Source organism: Ursus arctos, unplaced genomic scaffold, assembly GCF_023065955.2.
Source record: "Ursus arctos isolate Adak ecotype North America unplaced genomic scaffold, UrsArc2.0 scaffold_1, whole genome shotgun sequence".
In the NCBI taxonomy this organism is placed as follows: Eukaryota; Metazoa; Chordata; class Mammalia; order Carnivora; family Ursidae; genus Ursus; species Ursus arctos.
Window position 1 is genome coordinate 20,114,315 of NW_026622763.1, and position 19,434 is coordinate 20,133,748.

General features: G+C 39.7%; 1 long non-coding RNA gene across 1 annotated transcript in view; it reads left to right on the forward strand.

Annotated features, from left to right (window-relative positions):
• The window catches only part of LOC130544445 (uncharacterized), a 160,011-nt gene that overhangs the window by 5,416 nt on the left and 135,161 nt on the right, over positions 1-19,434 (forward strand). Inside the window, exon 2 of the long non-coding RNA XR_008960734.1 lies at positions 19,229-19,405. This is a non-coding gene — a long non-coding RNA (uncharacterized LOC130544445). The remainder of the gene's footprint in view (positions 1-19,228; positions 19,406-19,434) is intronic.

The window sequence follows — 19,434 nt, forward strand, 5'->3', positions numbered from 1 at the left end:
CAATGTCTTTCAAGAGTGATTTATAGTTTCTAGAATATAGGTCCTTTACGTCTCTGGTTAAGTTAATTCCAAGGTAACGTATGGTTTTTGGTACTATTGTAAATTGGATGGATTCCCTAATTTCTCTTTCTTCAGTCTTGTTATTCGTGTATAGAAATGCAACTGATTTCTGAGTGTTGATTTTGTATCCCGCCACATTACTGAATTGCTCTATAACTTCTGATAGTTTGGGAGTGGCTTCTTTTGGGTTTTCCATATAGAGTATCATGTCATCTGCGAAGAGAGACATTTTGACTTCTTCTCTGCCGATTTGGATACCTTTGATCCCTTTTTGTTGTCTGATTGCTGTTGCAAGGACTTCTACTGCTATGTTGAATAATAGTGGCAAGAGTGGGCATCCTTGTCGAGTTCCTGATCTTAAGGGAAAGGCTTCCAGCTTTTCCCCATTGAGAATAATATTTGCTGTAGGCTTTTCATAGATGTCTTTTATGAGATTGAGAAATGTACCCTCTATTCCTACACTCTGAAGGGTTTTAATCAGGAAAGGATGCTGTATTTTGTCAAATGCTTTTTCTGCATCAATTGAGAGGATCATATGGTTCCTGAGTCTTTTCTTGTTGATATGATGTATCACGCTGATCGATCTGCGAATGTTGAACCACGCTTGCATCCCAGGTATGAATCCCACTTGGTCATGATGGATAATCCTTTTAATGTACTGTTGGATTCTGTTAGCAAGGATCTTGTTGAGGATTTTGGTGTCCATATTCATTAGGGAAATTGGTCTGTAATTCTCCTTTTTGATGGGGTCTTTGCCTGGTTTGGGGATCAAGGTAATATTGGCCTCATAGAATGTGTTTGGTAGCTTTCCTTCTGTTTCTATTTTTTGAAATAGCTTTAGGAGAATAGGTATTATTTCTTCTTTGAATGTTTGGTAGAATTCCCCAGGAAAACCGTCTGGGCCTGGAGTTTTGTTATTTGGAAGGTTGTTTATCACTGACTCAATCTCTTCATAATTAATTGGCCTGTTTAAGAAATCAATTTCTTCCTTTTTCAGTCTTGGTAGTTTATAGGTTTCCAGGAAGGCCTCCATCTCTTCCAGATTGCTTAGTTTTTTGGCATATAGCTGTCGATAATAGTTTCTAATAATCCTTCCAATTTCATTGGTGTTGGTCATGACCTCTCCTTTTTCATTCATAATTTTAATAATCTGGGTGATTGGATAAGTCTTGCCAGTGGTCTGTCAATTTTATTGATTCTCTCAAAGAACCAGCTTCTAGTCCTGTTGATTTGCTCTACTGTGCTTCTGGTTTCTAATTCATTGATTTCTGCTCTCATCTTGGTCAACTGCTTCCTCGTGAGTGTATTAGGCCTGTCCCTCTGTTGCTGTTCCAGCTTCTTGAGGTGAGAATATAAAAATTGCATTTTAGATTTTTCTATTCTTTTGAGTGAGGCTTGGATGGCTATGTATTTCCCCCTTATGACTGCCTTTGCAGTATCCCATAGGTTTTGGACTGTTGTGTTTTCTTTCTCGTTGGTCTCCATAAATTGTTTAAGTTGATTTTTGATTTCCTGGTTTATCGAGTCATTCCTGAGCAGGATGGTTCTTAGTCTCCAAGTGTTTGAGCTTCTTCCAAATTTTTCCTTGTGGTTGAGTTCTAATTTCAGAGTGTTGTGGTCTGAGAATATGCAGGGGATAATTTCAATCTTTTGGTATCGGTTGAGACCTGTTTTGTGTCCCAGAACATGGTCTATTCTTGAGAATTTTCCATGGGCATTAGAATAGAATGAGTATTCTTTGGTTCTGGGGTGTAGTGTTCTATATATCTATGAGGTCCAACTCGTCGAGTATGGCATTGAAAGCCTTTGATTCTTTGCTTAGTCTTTGCCAGGGTGTTCTGTCTATTTCTGATAGTGGAGTGTTGAGGTCCCCTACTATTAATGTATTTTTATCTATATGTCTCTTTATTCTGGTTAAGAGTTGGCTTGTGTATCTTGCTGCTCCCCTGTTGGGGGCATATATATTTATAATTGTCATATCCACTTGTTGAATACTTCCCTTAAGAATAATATAGTGCCCTTCTGCATCTCTAATATAGTCTCTAATTTAAAATCCAATCTATCTGATATGATAATTGCTACCACAGCTTTCTTTTGAGGTCCATTTGCATGAAAGATGGTACTCCATCCCCTTACTCTCAGTCTGAATGCATCTTTGGGTTCAAAATGAGTCTCTTGTAGACAGCAAATGGATGGGTCGTTTCTTTTTATCCAATCTGCAACCCTGTGGCATTTATGGGAGCATTTAAGCCATTCACATTGGGACTGAATACTGAGAGATATGATTTTAATGATGCCATGTTGCCAGTAAAGTCTTTGTTTGTATCGGTTGTGACTTTCTGTTCTGTATCACTCTTGGGGCCTTTTTATCTTTATAGAAGCCCCCTTAATATCTCCTGTAGGGCTGGTTTCGTGCTTACGAAATTGGTTAATGATTGGCGTTTCTGGAATGTCTTTATTTCTCCATCAATTCTGAATGACAGCCTTGCTGGATAAAGGATCCTTGGCTGCATGTTTTTCTCTGAAAGAGCTTTAAAAATGACCCCCCAACCCTTTCTCTCATTCCAGGTCTGTGTAGACAGGTCTGACGTAATTCTGATGCCTTTGCCTTGGTACGTGAGAAATTTCTTTGCCCTGGCCGCTTTCAATACTGTATCCTTGGATCTAATATTTGCGAAATGCACTATGACGTGACGTGGCGTAGGTTTGTCGTTGTTGAGCTTGGGAGGGGTCCTCTCTGCCTCTTGGACACGAATGTTTGTTTCCCTTGCTAGATTAGGGAAGTTTTCAGCTACAATTTGTTCAACTATCTCTTCTAGACCTCCGTTTTTCTCCACCCCTCGGGGATGCCGATGATTCTGACATTGGATCGTTTCATTGAGTCAGTAATCTCCCGTAACCTATATTTGTGGGCGTGGATTTTTTTAAGACCAGCTTCTATTTTCATTTTTTCCTCTATTAACCCATCCTCCAATTCACTAATACGTTCCTCTGCTTCGGTGACCCTGGCCGTCAGAGCCTCTAGTTTTGCCTGCATTTGGCTCATAGAATTTTTAATTTCTGTCCGATTCGCTCTCATTTCTGTCCTTAGGGATTCTATATTCTCAGTAACCTTTTCGTTAATAGTTTTTCAATTCTACTCATCATTTTGACCATCGTTACTCTGAATTCCATTTCTGATAATTTGGTTACATCCATATCCATTATTTCTGTGGCAGAGGCCACACACTCACTGTCTTTTCTTTGCTGGGGGGGGCTTCTCCTTCTTGTCATTCTGATGAGGAGAGGTTGCGGGGTTGTCCAGAGCCCAAATTATTGACTGGGTCCCAGGCCGTGCCCCTTGTTTTATAGGGATCTTAGGGATGTGGGCTTCTTCTTTAAAGATTTTATTTATTTATTTATGTGGCAGCCAACCAGCAAGAGAGGGAACAGAAGCAGGGGAGTGGGGGAGGAAGAAGCAGGCTCCCAGCGGAGGAGCCCGATGAGGGACTCCTTTCCGGATCGCCAGGATCACGCCGTAAGCCGAAGACAGGCGCTCAATGACTGCGCCACCCAGGCGCCCGGGTTGTGGGCTTCTTGATTTTTCAGCCTGCCTTCTGTGTTCTGGGGGAGGGGCCTGCCGCGCCGATACTCAGGCAACCCTGTTTGGGTAGAGTCTCTGTGTCCCCTGCGAGGGGGGATGGGGATGGGCACTCTCTGAGCCGGTATTTCCAGGCTTTTGTTCTCTGGCGGCTTTCCCTGGCGGTTTGCTGTGCCTCTTCTGAGAGTCAGAGCAGCAGTGGCCGAATCTCAGCCTCTGTCACAGAACAGAGGGATTGCGGCCCGTTCTCCACTAATGTTCTGGCCACTTGAACTCCGTTACTGTTGGTGCTGATCAACCCTGCAGCATCCCGGGATGTGCGCCCCACACCCGGCGTCCCAGCCCTCACTTCCAGGGCCCGCACATCTCTGTCCTTTGTGTTTCTAACGCCCCCAGCCGCCAGTCACCCCCGCTCTCCTGGAGCTCCCTGTCTCAGTCTATTTCCGGTGAGCACACCGGGATATCGGAGTTCCGTGAGAAGCCTGGTGGCGCGCGCTCCCGGCTCACGGTCTCAGTCTGCTGTTTTGCGGGTGCCGTCCGCGGGCCCGCCCGCTCCCCCGTGTAGATGGCTACCGCTTCCCGGCACCCAAACGCGGCGGCTCCCTCCACCTTCCGTTTATCTTCCGATATCTGTGCGCGGTTTCACGGCTCCCCGCTTCGTACCTCAATACTCAGCGCTGGAGATGTTCATTTGTAGAGATCCAGATGCATCTTCCTGCATCTCAGGCTGGTTCCGTGGTTGTTTAGGCTGGTCTGGTTCCTATCCAGCTCGACTTGGGGGACCGGCTGAAAAAGGTGTCTCCTACTCCTCCGCCATCTTAACTCCCGAGAGCACAACATATTTCTATATATTAATTTTGTATCTTTCAACTTTACTGAATCCATTTATTAGTTTTGATAGTTCCTTGGTGGAGTCTTTAAGGTTTTCTTTATATAGTATCATGTCCTCTGCAAATAGTGAAAATTTTACTTCTTTCTTACCAATTTGGATGCCTTTTATTTCTTTTTGTTGTGTGATTGCTGTGGGTAGGTCTTCCAGTTCAGTAAAAGTGGTGGCAGTGGGCATCCTTGTCTTGTTTCTGATTTTAGAGGAAAAGCATTTAGCTTTTCACCATTGAGTATGACGTTAGCTGTGGGTTTGTCATAAATGACCTTTATTATGTTGATGTATATTCCCTCTATATCCACTTTGCTGGAAGTTTTTATCATGACTGGATGTTGAATTTTGTCAAATGCTTTTTCTGATATATCACATGGATTTGTGGATGTTGAACCGTCCCTTGCATCCCTAGAATAAATCCACTTGATCATGGTGTATAATCCTTTTAATGTATTGTTGAATTATGTCTGCTAATATTTGTTGATGATTTTTGCATTTATATTCATCAGGGATATTGGCCTATAATTTTCTTATTATTTTGGTGTCTTCGTTTGGTTTTGGTATCAAGTAATGTTGGCCTCATAGAATAAATTTGGAAGTATTCTTTCCTCTTCTATATTTTGGAATAGTTTGAGAAGGATAGGTATTAACTTTTAAAATACTTGGTAGAATTCACTTGTTAAGCCATCTGGTCCTGGATTTCTCTTTGTTGGGAGTTTTTGTATTGATTAAATTTCATTGCTAATAATCAGTATGTTCAGATTTTTTATTTCTTCATAATTCAGTCTTGGTAGATTGTGTGTTTCTAGGAATTTATCTATTTCTTTTTCATTGTCCACTTTTTTGGCATAATTTTGTAGTAGTCTCTTATAATTGTATTTCTGTGGTGTCAGTTGTAAGTTGTCTTTCATCTGATTTCTTTCATTGATTTCTCTCTTATTTCTTGAGAGTATGGCTAAAGGTTTATCAATTTTGTTTATCTTTTCAAAGTATAGCTCTTAGTTTCTTTCATCTTTTATATTTTTTGTTTGTTTTATTTATTTCCACTCTCATCTTTATTATTAAGTTTCTTCTAGTATCTTTGGGCTTTGGTTAGTCTCACTTTTCTAGTTCCTTTAGTTGTAAGATTAGATTGTTTATTTGAGATTTTTCTTGGTTCTTAAGGTGGGCCTGAATTGCTATAATCTTTCTTCTTAGAGTTGCTTGCTGTATCCCAAAGATTTTGGACCATTTTGTTTCCATTTTCATTTGTCTCAAAGTATTTTTTAATTTTCTCTTTGATTTCTTTATTGACCCATGATTGTTTAGTAGTTTGTTGTTTATTCTCCATGTTTGTGGGTTTTTTTCTAGCTTTTTTCTTGTAATTAATTTCTAGTTTTGTACCATTGTGATTGGAAAGGATATTTGATATGATTGCAGTCTTCTTAAATTGACTGAGACTTGTTTTGTGGCCTAACCTGTGATCTGTCTTGGAGAATGTTCCATGTGCATTTGAAAATAATGTGTCTTTTGTTGTTTTTGGAGTAAATGTATCTGTTAAGTCCATCTGGTCAAATGTGTCATTTAAAACCACTGCTTCCTTGTTGATTTTCTGTTTGGATGATCTATCCATTGGTGTAAGTGGGGTATTAAAACCTCTTACTATTATTGTATTGCTTGTCAATTTCTCCCTTTAAGTTTTTCAACATTTGCTTTACATATTTAGGTGCTCCTTCGTGGGTGCATAAATATTCACAAATGTTATATCCTCTTGTTGGGTTGATCCCTTTATTATGTGATACCCTTATTTTTTTCTTGTTATAGCCTTGGTTTTAAAGTCTATTTTGTCTAGGGTGCCTGGGTGGCTCAGTTGGTTAAGCATCTGCCTTCGGCTCAGGTCATGATCCCAGGGTCCTGAGATTGAGCCCTGAGTTGGGCTCTCTGCTTGGCAGGGAGCCTGCTTCTCCCTCTCCCTCTCCCTCTGCCTGCTGCTCCCCTGCTTGTGCTCTCTTTCCTTGTCAAATAAATAAATAAATAAATAAAACCTTTAAAAAGTAATAAAGTCGTATTTTGTCTGATATAAGTATTGCTACCCCAGTTTTTTCTTCACTTCCATTTGCCTGAAATATCTTTTTCCATTCCTTCACTTTTGGTCTGTATGTGCCTTGAGACCTGAAATGAGTCTCTTGTAGGCAGCATATAGATGGGTCTTGTTCTTTACCCATTTAGTTACCCTGTGTGTTCTGATTGGAGTATTTAGTCCATTTACCTTTAAAATTATTATTGTTAGGTGTGTACTTAGTGTCCTTTTGTTAAATGTCTGATTGTTTTTGTAGTTCTTCTCTGTTCCTTTCTTCTTATCTTGCTGTCTTCCCTGGCGAATTAATGAATTTTTTTACTGTTATGCTTGGATTACTTTCTCTTCATTTTTTGTGTACCTGTTATAGAATTTTGGTTTGTGGTTACCACATGGTTCATGTATAACACCCTATGTACATAGCAGTTTATTTTAAGCTGATGGCCACTTAAGTTCAAACACATTCTAAAGGCAGTACATTTTTACACCCCCTTCCACAGTTTATGTTTTTGATGTTATATTTTACATCTTTTCATTTTGTGTATCCCTTAACTAACTACTGTAGATTTGGTTGATTTTTACCACTTTTGTCTTTTTAACCTTCATAATAGCTGTATAAATGATTGATCTTTACTATATGTTTGCTTTTACCAGTGAAATTTTTCTTTCATAATTTTTTTTTACTTCTAGTTATAATTTTTTCTTTTCTACATAAATAAGTCCCTTCAACATTTCTTGTAAGTCTGGTTTAGTGGTGATGAACTCCTTTGGAATTTTTTTTGTCTCTCCATCAACTCTGAATGATAACTTTATGAGGTAGAGTATTCTTGGTTGTTGGTTTTTTTCCTTTCAGCACTTAGAACATGCCACTCTCTTCTGGCCTGCAAAATTTCTCCTGAAAAATCAGCTGATAGCCTTATGGGATTTCTCTTATAAGTAACTAATTGCTTCTCTCTTGCTGCTTTTAAGATTGTCTTTATCTTTAATTTTTAGCATTTTACTTTTTATGTGTGTTGGTGTGGCCTCTTTGGGTTCATCTTGTCTGAGGCTTTCTGTGCTTCCTGGATCTGGATGTCTGTTTTCTTCCCCAGGTTAGGGAAGTTTTCAGCTATTATTTCTTCAAATAAGTTCTTTGTCCCTTTCTTTTTCTGTTCTCTTTATGGGAACCCCATAATTTGAATGTTAGTATGCTTGATGTTTTTCCAGAGATCCCTTAAAATTCTTCATTTTTAAAAATTCTTTTTGCTATTTAGCTTGGATGATTTTCATTACCCCATCTTCCAGATTCCTGATCTGTTTTTCTGCATCTTCTAATCTGCTGTTGATTCCCTCTAGTATATTTTTCATTTCAGTTATTGTATTTTTTAGATCTGATTTGTTCTTTTTTATATCTTTGTTGAAGTTCTCACCGAATTCATCCACTGTTCTCCCAACTTCATTGAGATCCTTGTGACCATTACTTTGACTTCTTTAGCAGGTAGATTGCTTATCTCTGTTTCATTTAGTTTTTTTTTTTTTTTTTTTTTTTTTTTTTTAGTTTTATTTTAAGTAATCTCTATACCCCATGTGGGGCTTAAACTCATGATCCCAAGATCGGGAGTCATGTGCTCTTCTGACTGAACCAGCCAAGCACCCCTCATTTAGTTCCCTTTCTGAGGTTTTGTCTTGTTCTTTCATTTGGCATGTTGTTTCTGTGTGTTAGGAAGGTCAGCTATGTCTCCTTGTCTTGAAAGTAGTGGCAATATATAGAAGGTGTCTTATGGGGCCCAGAAGCACAGTCCACCCTGGTCACCAGAACCAGGCATTCCAAGGGTATTTCCTGTGTGGGCTGTGTGCAACCTCCTATTGTGACTGGGCTATAACTATTATAGATATGCTGGTGGATAGGCTGGCCTTCGTCCTTTCCCCTGGGTGGAAGTCATTCTGGAGGAGCACTGGTCCTGGTCAAGGCTGTCTGTTGAGTCTGGCAGGGTGGCAGCCACTTTTGCAAAGTGGTGCCTGCTGGAACCTGTGGGTTGGGTGGGGCAGGTCTGCATGGGAACATCAGGGTAAGTTGAGTGGTCCTGGCAAGGTGGATAGAGAGTGTCAGAACTGGCACCCACCACTATTGGGCCAGCTAAGGTAAAGGAGGGGAAGAGAAATGATGCCCACCAACACTTCTGTTCCTGGATAAAGTTCTTACAGATCCCTGCTTCCCTACACATGCCCTAAAATTATTTTTGGGTTTGGTTCCTGACCAGACTGTGTCTCTCTCCCTCCTACCCTCTGGATGTGGCTTTTTCTTTATATTTTCAGCTGTGGAAGAGCTGTTATGTTAGTCTTCAGGTCATTTTCAGAAGTTGCTCTATATTTAGTTGTATCCTTCGTGTGTCCATGGGAAGAAGAGGAGAGCTCAGTACTTCCTACTTGGCCATTTTCCCCTTGCCTCTGTAACTCATTTAATTGTTATACCAATATTATCAGAGAGATAATATTACAATCTTTTTACATATGGGGAAGTTGAGGCAAAGAGATGTGAAGTAATTGTCTGTGGTTATAGAGCCATTAAATGATATATTTTAATTCAGGGAGTGTGGTGCCAGAATCCATGTTCTTAACTGATGTACCTTTCTTGTCTTTGGGAGCCAATGAGAAGATTGGATGTGAGGGGAAGGAAAAATATAGGTGATAGCTAATGGGGAATAAGGCAAGTGAAATTTTTTTAAAAAAGATTATTTATTCTAGCGAGCAAGAGAGAGAGCATGAGCAGGAAGGGCGGAGGGAGAGGGAGAGAGAATCTCAAGCAGATACCAAGCTGAGCATGAAGCCCAATGTGCAGTTTGATCTCATGACATTGAGATCACTGCCTGAGCTGAAACCAAGAGTCAGATGCTCAACCAACTGCACCACCCAGGTGCCCTGAAACTTTTGTTTTTAAGAGCGAGAGATATGAGTGCATTGAAAAACTAATGGGAAGGATTCATGAAAAAGATGAATGTGCAAGACAAAGAAGGATTGAGAGACAGTATATGATTCTCTTTATAAGGGAGAGGTAAGAATCAAAACATAGGAGATAGGACTAGCAAAAGTATGACAGTTCCTCTATCACAACTGTAGGGAGGAGGCTAGGATAGCTATAGATACTTGGTTTCAGGAAAAGGAAAGAACTCCCATTTGATGAGTTCTGGAAGAGGCTCAGTCATGAATGGTGGGTGTGGTTGTAGGGGAGGGAGAAAAGAGAGATTGGTGATTTGAGGAGAACAGGAAAGATTAAATAGTCCTGGAAGTTATTTGGGATTCAGTATTATTTCTGGGGATTGTAAGGACTCATTTGGTAATGAATCATGAATTTTATGGAAGTGAGACTCCTCCAGACCATGGCTGGTTGGTGCTTTTATTCTCTCAGTTAATTGTAGTCCTAATATATGAACTGATGGTCAGAAATCTGAATACACATTATTATGTATTTTTTTATTTTTTAATCTTTCCATTGCTTATGAGGCCTCTACATGTACTTCTTCCTTGCTTTGATCCCTTTGTCTCAATAGATTAATTTTATTTAGGACATAGCCCTGGGGGAAGACTGTAAATATAAACTCTTGCTTCTGGCTTTCTTAATAGTGATGGAAAAGAAGAATTTGCCAGATGAGTGACCATATATAATGTGCCTGAGGTCTTGTGAATGTACTCTAGTAAAGATACCACAGCTGCAACTACTTGCTTGAATTTGCAGTAGTCTGCCATCAACTTCCTGGATCTGTCTGCTTTTTGCAGGAACCAGATTGGTGAAAATAGGAATATGATAGGGATGGTCAACTATGAGGTCTCTAAGGGTTACACTAATCTCTGCCATTTTCCCTGGAGATATGATATTGTTTATGATTTACTTTCATAATTGAGGACTGGGGAAGCAAATTTAGAGGTTTCTTGTTAGCTTTCTGCAATATGATAGCCCTATTTCACAGGCTAAGGGAGTATAAGGGAACAATTCCAGTGTGTAACCCAACAACCTTGCAGGTATCCAAGTAAACCAGATAGGCAAGGGCTGGCTTGAACTGCAGCTAATCTGAGTCTTGGAAAAATGCCATGTGATCATCCGAGAACAGAAGGGGCTGCGAGGCCATCTCTCACTTGTTTCCCTGTCTCCTCTGGGATTCTGTCTAATGAAGTATGGGACTCTGCCATGCCCTTCCCACCAGTGGAGCTACACAATGTGAACTGCGTCGATGGAGTCTAGAAGTGGCTCCACAGCAACAGGGTGTCTATACCTCATATTGCAGTCATCTGGTCCCTTTTGTTTCAATGTCAACCTTTTTGGTGTGTAGGACAAAGATTACAGGGGAGCTGGCATCTTTGGCTTATTCTTCTTTTCACTATTTAACTAACAAACTGTCTAAATCTAAAAGTGGCTTGTTATATCTTTACCAATCAAATCAGTCAGGGCTTGACCTTGGCCTTGCTTGTCTTGTGTGTTCCTGTCTTGACAGGAACCAATGTGGGGTTCTTCCGAATACCAAATGTGTCCATCCCAAACTATATGATTAGGGATCAGGAAAATGACTATGGGTAGGCCCCCATAGACCCATTCTAGGTGTTGCTTTTAAGAGGTTTGAAGCACCGTTGTGATTCCTAATCCTTTGTATGTGATTTTTTTCCCTGGAAAAAAGAAATTTGCAGGTAGACGTTTGCTAGTAGGTTACCACTCATCCTTCTCTTTGTTCCTAATGCTCTGGAATTTCACAATGTGTGCCATCCTGTGGGTCTAAATTTACCATTGTGCTGGACACTCAGCAGGCCTTTCAATCTGAAAACTCATGTAACTTACTGCTGGGGCATTTTCTTGAAAACTTCTGATGATTCTCTTCCTTTGATTTTCTCTCTGCTCTCTTTCTTGAATTCTTATTATTCAAATATTGATATTTCTGAGTTGGTCTTCTACTTTTCTTATCATTTTTCTCCATTTTCCATCTCCTTGCCTTTTTGAACTGCTTTTGGGAGATTTCTTCAACTTTATTTTCTAATCTTTCAATTGAGATTTTCATTTCTACCATCCTGTTTATTATTTCCCAAAGCACCTTTTTGTTCTCTGAATAATCTTTTAAAAGAATAGCATCCTGATCTTTTTACATGAAGGCAACATCTTATCTTTCTGAGCATAGTAATAACGTGATTGGGGGGGGGTAATTTTTAAAGTATTCTCTCTACATAGACCATTTCTTACAAGTTGTTTTTTGCTTGTTCATTTCTGGCCTCTGTCTTCCATGTTAGAGACCTACCCCAGCTGTCTGGTGAATATTTATTTAATTTTCTGTATATTGTGATATTTTAGCATCTTTTTTGGGGTGAATCCTTGATTATCTGCTTATTTTAAAAATGAGGACTAAGAATATAATTAGAAGCTTTGAGTACTTGGATGGGTTTTGTCCATTTTGAGCTTTACTGTGCAGTGATCTCATTGGGCCACTTGATAGGCAACCCTAAATGTTAGGGTCTTTAGGTATTTCTCCATTGTCTGGTTTGATTGTTCAATAAAAAACTCTTCTAATCTTCTGCGTGAAGACTAAAAGTCTGCCAGTGTTCTGGGAATATTCAGCATTCAACATGCCTTTAGTCATTGAATCTGCCTGTTTTTGATACAGTACCCAGTTCCTAATGTCCAAGAATTCACCCTTTTCCCTCTCCAGAGAATACACCATGACAGGGTAGGAGAGGACTCTTGCCAAGAGACTGGAATAGGGAGGGATGCAGGCATCAGACTTCTCAGGTAGCTTTCCCCAAGTGTTCCTTTTAATAACTCCCGGTCCCCACTTCCATTTTCAGAGGTACTTGGTGCTGCTTGTTTTGAGTCTTTTGAGGTTTCTGTGGTATGAATTAGGTTGATTCTCAGTGCTACCTTAAGATTTAACTTTTCATATCTGCGAAGTTGGTTACCATTGATCTGTCTGCTCTCTAGCTTCCACATTTTGGAGCTATTGTCTCCTATTCTGTTCTCCCATACTCTTGAGTATAGTCTTTGTAGGATTAGGGGCAGGAGCAAAACTGGATCTGCCATCTTAGCACAGAAGTCACTTTTCATGTTTTATTATTTTATAATGTCAATGTATACAAAATTTTTTAGCAGATGACTTGTAGTTATCATGATGAACACTAATGCTCATTCATTCTTTCAACAAATATTTATTGAGTGCCAACAATGAGCTAGGCATTAGTCTAGGTATTTGAGATACATTAGGGAACAAAGTGGATAAAGATCCTAGTTCTTTTTTTTTTTTTTTTTTTCAAGATTTTATTTATTTATTTGACAGAGAACACAGGCAGGGGGAGCAGCAGGCAGAGGGAGAGGGAAGCAGACTTCCTGCTGAACAGGGATCCCGAAGCAGGGCCTCATCCCAGGACCCTAGGATTGTGACCTGAGCCAACTGAGCCACCCAGGCACCCCAAAGATCCTAGCTCTTGTGGATCTTATCTTTTTGAGGGAGGAGGCAGAAAATAAATAATAAACAAAATAAATAAATTGTATAATATGTTAGAAAGTGATAATAAGAATGAAAGAAAAAATAGAACAAGGTAAGGGGAATGAGGAGTGCTGGGGGACAGGAGGGTTGGTAAGTTGCAATATTCAATATGGTGGTCAGAATAGACTTTGTTGAGAAAGTGACATTTGAAGATTTGAAAGCAGTGAGAGATGTGGCAATATGCAGATGTGGGGAAGAGCATGTCAGTCAGGGGAACAGCCAGTGCAAAGGCTTTAAGATGGACGGAACAAGGCCAGTGTTCTATATAATAATGTCTTCTGGGCCTCTGAAGTGTGAGCATAAATGACTCCAGTTTGCCAAGCTATTTTTTTAATTGCATAAAAATCCATGTAATATAAAATTTATCCTCTTAATCTTTTTAAAGTATATTGTTTAGTAATGTTTATTCACATTGTTGCATAACAGATAAGTAGAACTTTTTCATCTTTGCAAAACTGAAACTCTGCTCATCAAACAGCATCTCCCCATATTCCCCTCACCCAGCCCTTGGCAACCATCATTCTACTCTCTGTTTTCATTTTGACTACTCTAGATATCTCATGTAAGTGGAATCATGCAGTATCTGTCCTTTTGTGAAAGTATTTGCCAAGCTTTTTGAGTTCTTGTATTGCAAATTTATTTTGGCTCCAGCCTTGGTCGTCTTCTTTTAGTTATAACTTCTCTCCTACATGCATGTAAGTCAAATCTTAACACCCCTATTTACCAGCTGAATCAGATAGGATGCCTTTGGCTTCAAGGAAGAGAAACCCTGACACAGACTGTTTCAAGCAGTAAAGGAACGAGTTGCTCACATAGTATAGAGTTTAGAGAAAGGGAGTTGAAGTTTGTTCTATCCGGCCCTTCAGCAATGTCATCAGGGACAGAGGAGTTCTTTTTTTTTTTTTTTTTTTCCCCTCTCTCAGCTCTGCAGGTTTCAGCCTCAGGCTGGTAGAAAGAGGGTTGCAGGTTCTGGCATCGTATCCAGTCATGACAATGTCAAGGAAGGAAAGAGATCTTCTACTTTCTTGTTCCTGTCTCCTAGACACAGGAATCTTTCCTCAGAGTCCTTTCATGAGGCTTTCCTTCACATCTGATTGGCCAGAATTCTATCACATGCCTGTGTCTGAACCAGTTACTGGGACGGGCTGGGTCTGTTGCCCCCATAGAAGCACATGAATGCATGGGAGAGAGGTGGATACCTATATAAAATCAAATTCTGTTAGAAAAGAGGAAGGGAAGAAGGATGCTGAGTACACAGCTGAGGTATTGTGATATAATGAGAAATATATATTTGATATTCACCTGTGGTTCCTAGAACAGGACTTCTAAACCCTTGGAATTCTCTGAGTGATAGAGGTGATAGGAGTGTTTTCTGTTATTCTTTCAACCACACCTGACTTTATGTTAATGAGAAAATTGGTGGCTGAAAGCCCCTAGATATCTCTAGGATGGAGGCTTGTTTGCCAGAAGAAGCAACTATGTGATTAGAGGGTTGCAATTTTCAGCCCGACTCCCATCCCTAACTTCTGGGGAGGAGAGGCTAGGCATTGAATCAATCACCAATGGCCAATGATTTAGTCAATCATACCTACATAATGGAACTTCCATAAAATACTTAAATGAAAGGGTCAGGACAGCTTTTGTGTTGGTGAACACATCCATGTTCCAGGAGAGTAGTGCATCCCAGATTCCATAAGAACGGAAACTCCTGTGCTTGGGATCCTTGTGGAACCTTGCCCTCTGTACCTCTTCATCTGGCTATTCAGTTGTATCCTATATAATATCCTTTATAATAAAACGGTAATAGTAAGTAAAATACTTCCCTGGGTTCTGTGATCCATTTTAGCAAATTATCAAAACTGAGGAGGGGTCATGAGAACTTCTGATTTATAGCCTAGTCAAACAGAAGTGTGGGTAACCTGAACACCCACTACTTTCAACTGGTGTCTGAAGTGCGGCAGTCTTGTGGGACTGCACCCTTAACTTTTGGGCTTTCCGCCAACTCCAGGTAGTGTCAGAATTGAATTAAATTGCAGGACACCCAGTTGGTGTCTGTAAGGAATGAGAGGATTACTTGGTGTGGAAAATCCATACATTTAGCGTCAGAAGTGTTGTGAGTAGAAACCGGTGCTAGTCGTAATAGTATAGCCAACAGTGTCGGCTACACCAGCTGTACGATTTGAGGAAAGTTATTTAACATCTCTGATTCTCAATTTTCTTGAGAAAAGTAAGAATAATGTTATTTTTCTCATGTGAGGGTTAAATGAAATAGTAATTGAAGTGAGAAAACATACGTAAAATCACCCAGAACAGGCCACAGCACGTAGTATTGCCTGATTCAGTAGTTCTGAAATTGTGGAACCTGGGCCAACAGCGTCGACATCAGCATCACCTGGTGTTATGGGCTGAATCATGTTCCCTGCTTCTCCTCCATTCCTATGTTGAAGGCCTAACTTCAGTTACCTCAGAATGTGATTGTATTTGAATATAGGGTTTATAAGAGGTAATTAAATTAAAATGAGGTCAATAGCATGAGCCCTAATCCATCATGACTGGTGTCCTCGGAAGAAGAAATTAGGACATAGACACACACAGAAGGATGACCGTGAGCAGACACAGGGAGAAGATAGCCATCTATAAACCAAGGAGAGAGACCTTGAAAGAAACCAACTCTGCCTACACCTTAGACTCAGACTTTAAGTTTCCAGAACAGTGAGAAAATAAATTTCTGTTATTAAGCCAATAATAACAGTCTGTCGTACTTTGTTATGGCAGCTCTAGCAAACTAATATTATCAGGGAACTTGTTAGAAATATAAAGTCTCTTGCCCCACCCCAGACATACTGAATCAGAAACTGTGAGGGTGGAGCTCAGCATCCTGTGTTTTAAAGGTCCTTTAGGGACACCTCGCTGGCTCAGTTGGTGGGGCACGGGACTCTTGATCTCAAGGTTGTGAATTCAAGCCCTGCATTGGGTGTGGAGCCTACTTAAAAAAAAAAAGCCCTTTAGATTACTTTGATGCACACTCAAGTTTAAGAAAGGCTGGCTTAGTTGTTAAAGAATGGAGGAACTTGACTAGCTTGGGTTCATATCCCAACTCTACCACTTAGCAGCTGCATGCTTTTGGGTACTTTTACAAACCTCTTTGTGTTCCAATCTCCTCATCTGTAAAATGAGGATAATCCTAGTCCTTATTCTGTAGGTTGCGCTGGTGGTAAATGAGTTGATCCATATGGAATTTAGAACAGTGCCTAGTGCATAGTTAATGCTTAACAAGTGTGAAGTAATGAATGTAGAAGATAGCATATAAATGTTGAATCTGAATCTCATTTTAGATGGTTGGGTTCGGAAAAAGAGATAGTAGCCAAGCTTACTGGAATTATTTGTAGACTGAGGTCCTGGGGAATCTCTAAAATAAAGTTGAATACTCCAGCCCCTACTTTGGCTGTTTAAACCTCTTTTTTTTCTTACTTCCTGGTTTATGATTGTGATGTGGAAAATGCAGACGGTGCCAAGTTCTTTGGAGTTTATGCAAATAATACATAGCACACATTGTTATGTTGCTCTTCATTTTCTACGAAGGCCCCATTGTCATCAATTTTATATCCTGTTCCCATGAGAACCTTACCTTTTTCTTCTCTTCATTCCATTCTTGATGGATTGTCTAGTTTCTCATCTAGACAGCTTACCCTCTTTTCCCGATGGCCCATTTAGAACCACCTCTATTAAAAAACAAGTTTTCCATCGAGGCATCTGTATACTCATTTCCCTTGTTTTTCATTTGCCTTCTGTCTGAGGTGATTCCAGTTGTTTTACAGTGTGCAGCTGCTACTAGACACTAATGCCATTTTCACTGGGGGAGTTGCATTTCCCAGCCTTGTTTCTGTATATTTGATTGTCTTCAGTATTTTATGTGAGCTGTAAACACAGTGGGTAGAAACAACTCAATAAATGACAAACAGTAAAATGAATAATAAAAAGTTATAGTCTCATAAAAGGAGAATGAGTAGGGCCCCTTTCCCAAATAGAAGTAAGCCAGAGATATCAGTATGTTCAGAAAACTACTGGCTAGCTGCTACTTTGCTTTAAAATATTCTTTTAGTCCCAAACTTGTTTCCCCCTGCAATAGACAATTCACTTTCCCCTCTACTTAGCTTCTTAATCACTCCAGGAAACATAACCATTCATTTATCATCCAGGCCCCAAACCTTGGTGTCATTTCTCATTGCTTTCTTTTCTCCCCAACATTGAAATATCTACCAAAATCTTTCTGCTATTGCATTTCTAACATTATGCATCTCTAAATTATCTCAAAGACCAGACTTTCTACAATCATGGGGCACTGGAGAGTCAGGGTAAATAATAATTCATTTGGTTAGATTACCTCCAAACTTATTTTGTAATTCCATGCATTACTATAGCCATATCCAGAAGTTCTATAAAGACTTTTAGTCCCCCTCCCCCCAATAAATTGAAATGTAAAATACAAAGTAAGCATAAAGTATACCACACTTTTAAAATAATTGTATATGAGCAAGGAGGTGGGGGAAAATAAAAATTTCAGTAATGGCAATTACAGGATTCTGTGGACCTCTTGTCTGACTTTTCCTATTTATTATTCAGATGCTCTTTGTTGTCTTCTACTTTGTTCACTTCAACATAATACCTTTCAGTTTTTCACTATAAGCTCACCTATGTCTCTATTCAGGGGGCATGTGGTTTTACCATCTACCATTTCTTTAAGAAAAAGCTTTTACTTTAAAAATTCTCTTTATTGAAAATTATTTTCTCCAACCAAACGTCCTTTATCTATTCTCATTTATGCTTCCGAGTATGACTTTAAGCCAAAGGAACTGTTTTCTGTATTCTGAAGAATAACCCTATTTAAATCATATATAAACAAGTTTTGCTAAATTAAAACATTTAATTCCATTTACTTCTTCATTTTAGTAGGTAAGTTGGTGATCCAAGCTCAGAGTTGTCTTCCTCATTGAGTCACTCAATCCAAACACTGTTAAGAAAATCTAGTTTCTTACTATTCCCTGGGTTGTGGTAGATCATGGTTCTAACGATAGCTGCAACAATATCTCCCATCCCATATGTTCTTTTGCAATGTGCTAGCTATTCCCTGATCAAGAAGTAGAGTTTATAGTCACACCATTTTTTGTTTGTTTGTTTTTTAAAGTAGGCTCTACGCCAGTCAAGTGTGGAGTCCAATGCAGGGCTTGAACTCATGACTCTGAGGTCAAGACCTGAACTGAGATCAAGAGTCAGACAGTTAACCGACAGAGCCAACCAGGTGACCCTATTGTCACTCCCTTTGAATCTAGACTGGTCAATGACCTATTTTGACCAATAGGATGCATCAGAAATGATGCTGTCTAAACTCCAAGACTGGGCCTTAAGAAATCTGTACCTTCTGCTTTAATGTCTTGGAATGTTATTTTTTTGGAACCAGTTGCCATACTGGGAGGGAGCCCTACAAACCATGTGAACAGGTCTCATCACAGAAAACCAAAGACCTTGGCTAACAACCCTAGCTGAGTTTCCAGCTGGGATGTGAATCAGGCTATTTTGGTTGTTCCAGACAACTTAGGACCCTAGACAACACTCTATAAAACTAGAACTGTCTGATCAACCTATAGAAACATAGGAAATAAGAAATTGCTTCTGTTTTAAGCCACTATATTTTGAGATAGTTTGTAATAGAGCAATGGACCTGGACCACTGGGACTCCACTAATCTTTTTTTTTTTTTTTAAAGATTTATTCATTCATGTATTAGAGAGAGAGCACGCACTAGTGGGAGGGACAGGAGGAGAGGGACAGAGAGTCTCCAGCAGACTCCTTAACTGACTGTGCCACACAGTCGCCCCCTCCACTAATCTTGTTTTTGAGGCCTTATGCCAAGTTCACGAGCTTACCTCACCACCCTCGCACTTCTGCAAGGAAGTAGGTATAACTTATCTGGGTCTTCACAATCTCCTTTTAGCTCTATGGACAAAATAGCTCGTGCTTCAGTGAAAATGGCCAAATGATAACCATAATACTAATGAACACTTTTTGAATGCTTATGATGTTTTAACTATAATATATTTATTAATATATCTAATCTTTAGGACAATTTTTGACCTACGTACTATTATCTCCATTTTACAGATAAGAAAACCAAGGCACAGAGAGATGAAGTAACTTGTATGAAGTCCAACAGCAAGTGGTGGAATCCCCATCAGAACCCAAGCACTAGGTTCCAGAGCCACCCCCTTAGCCACTACAGTATACTGCCTCCCATGAAAAATGCCTCAAGTTCATCAGGTTAATCCTAAAGTGACCGAAGTAAGTGAAGTTTCTTTGACTTATGTTAC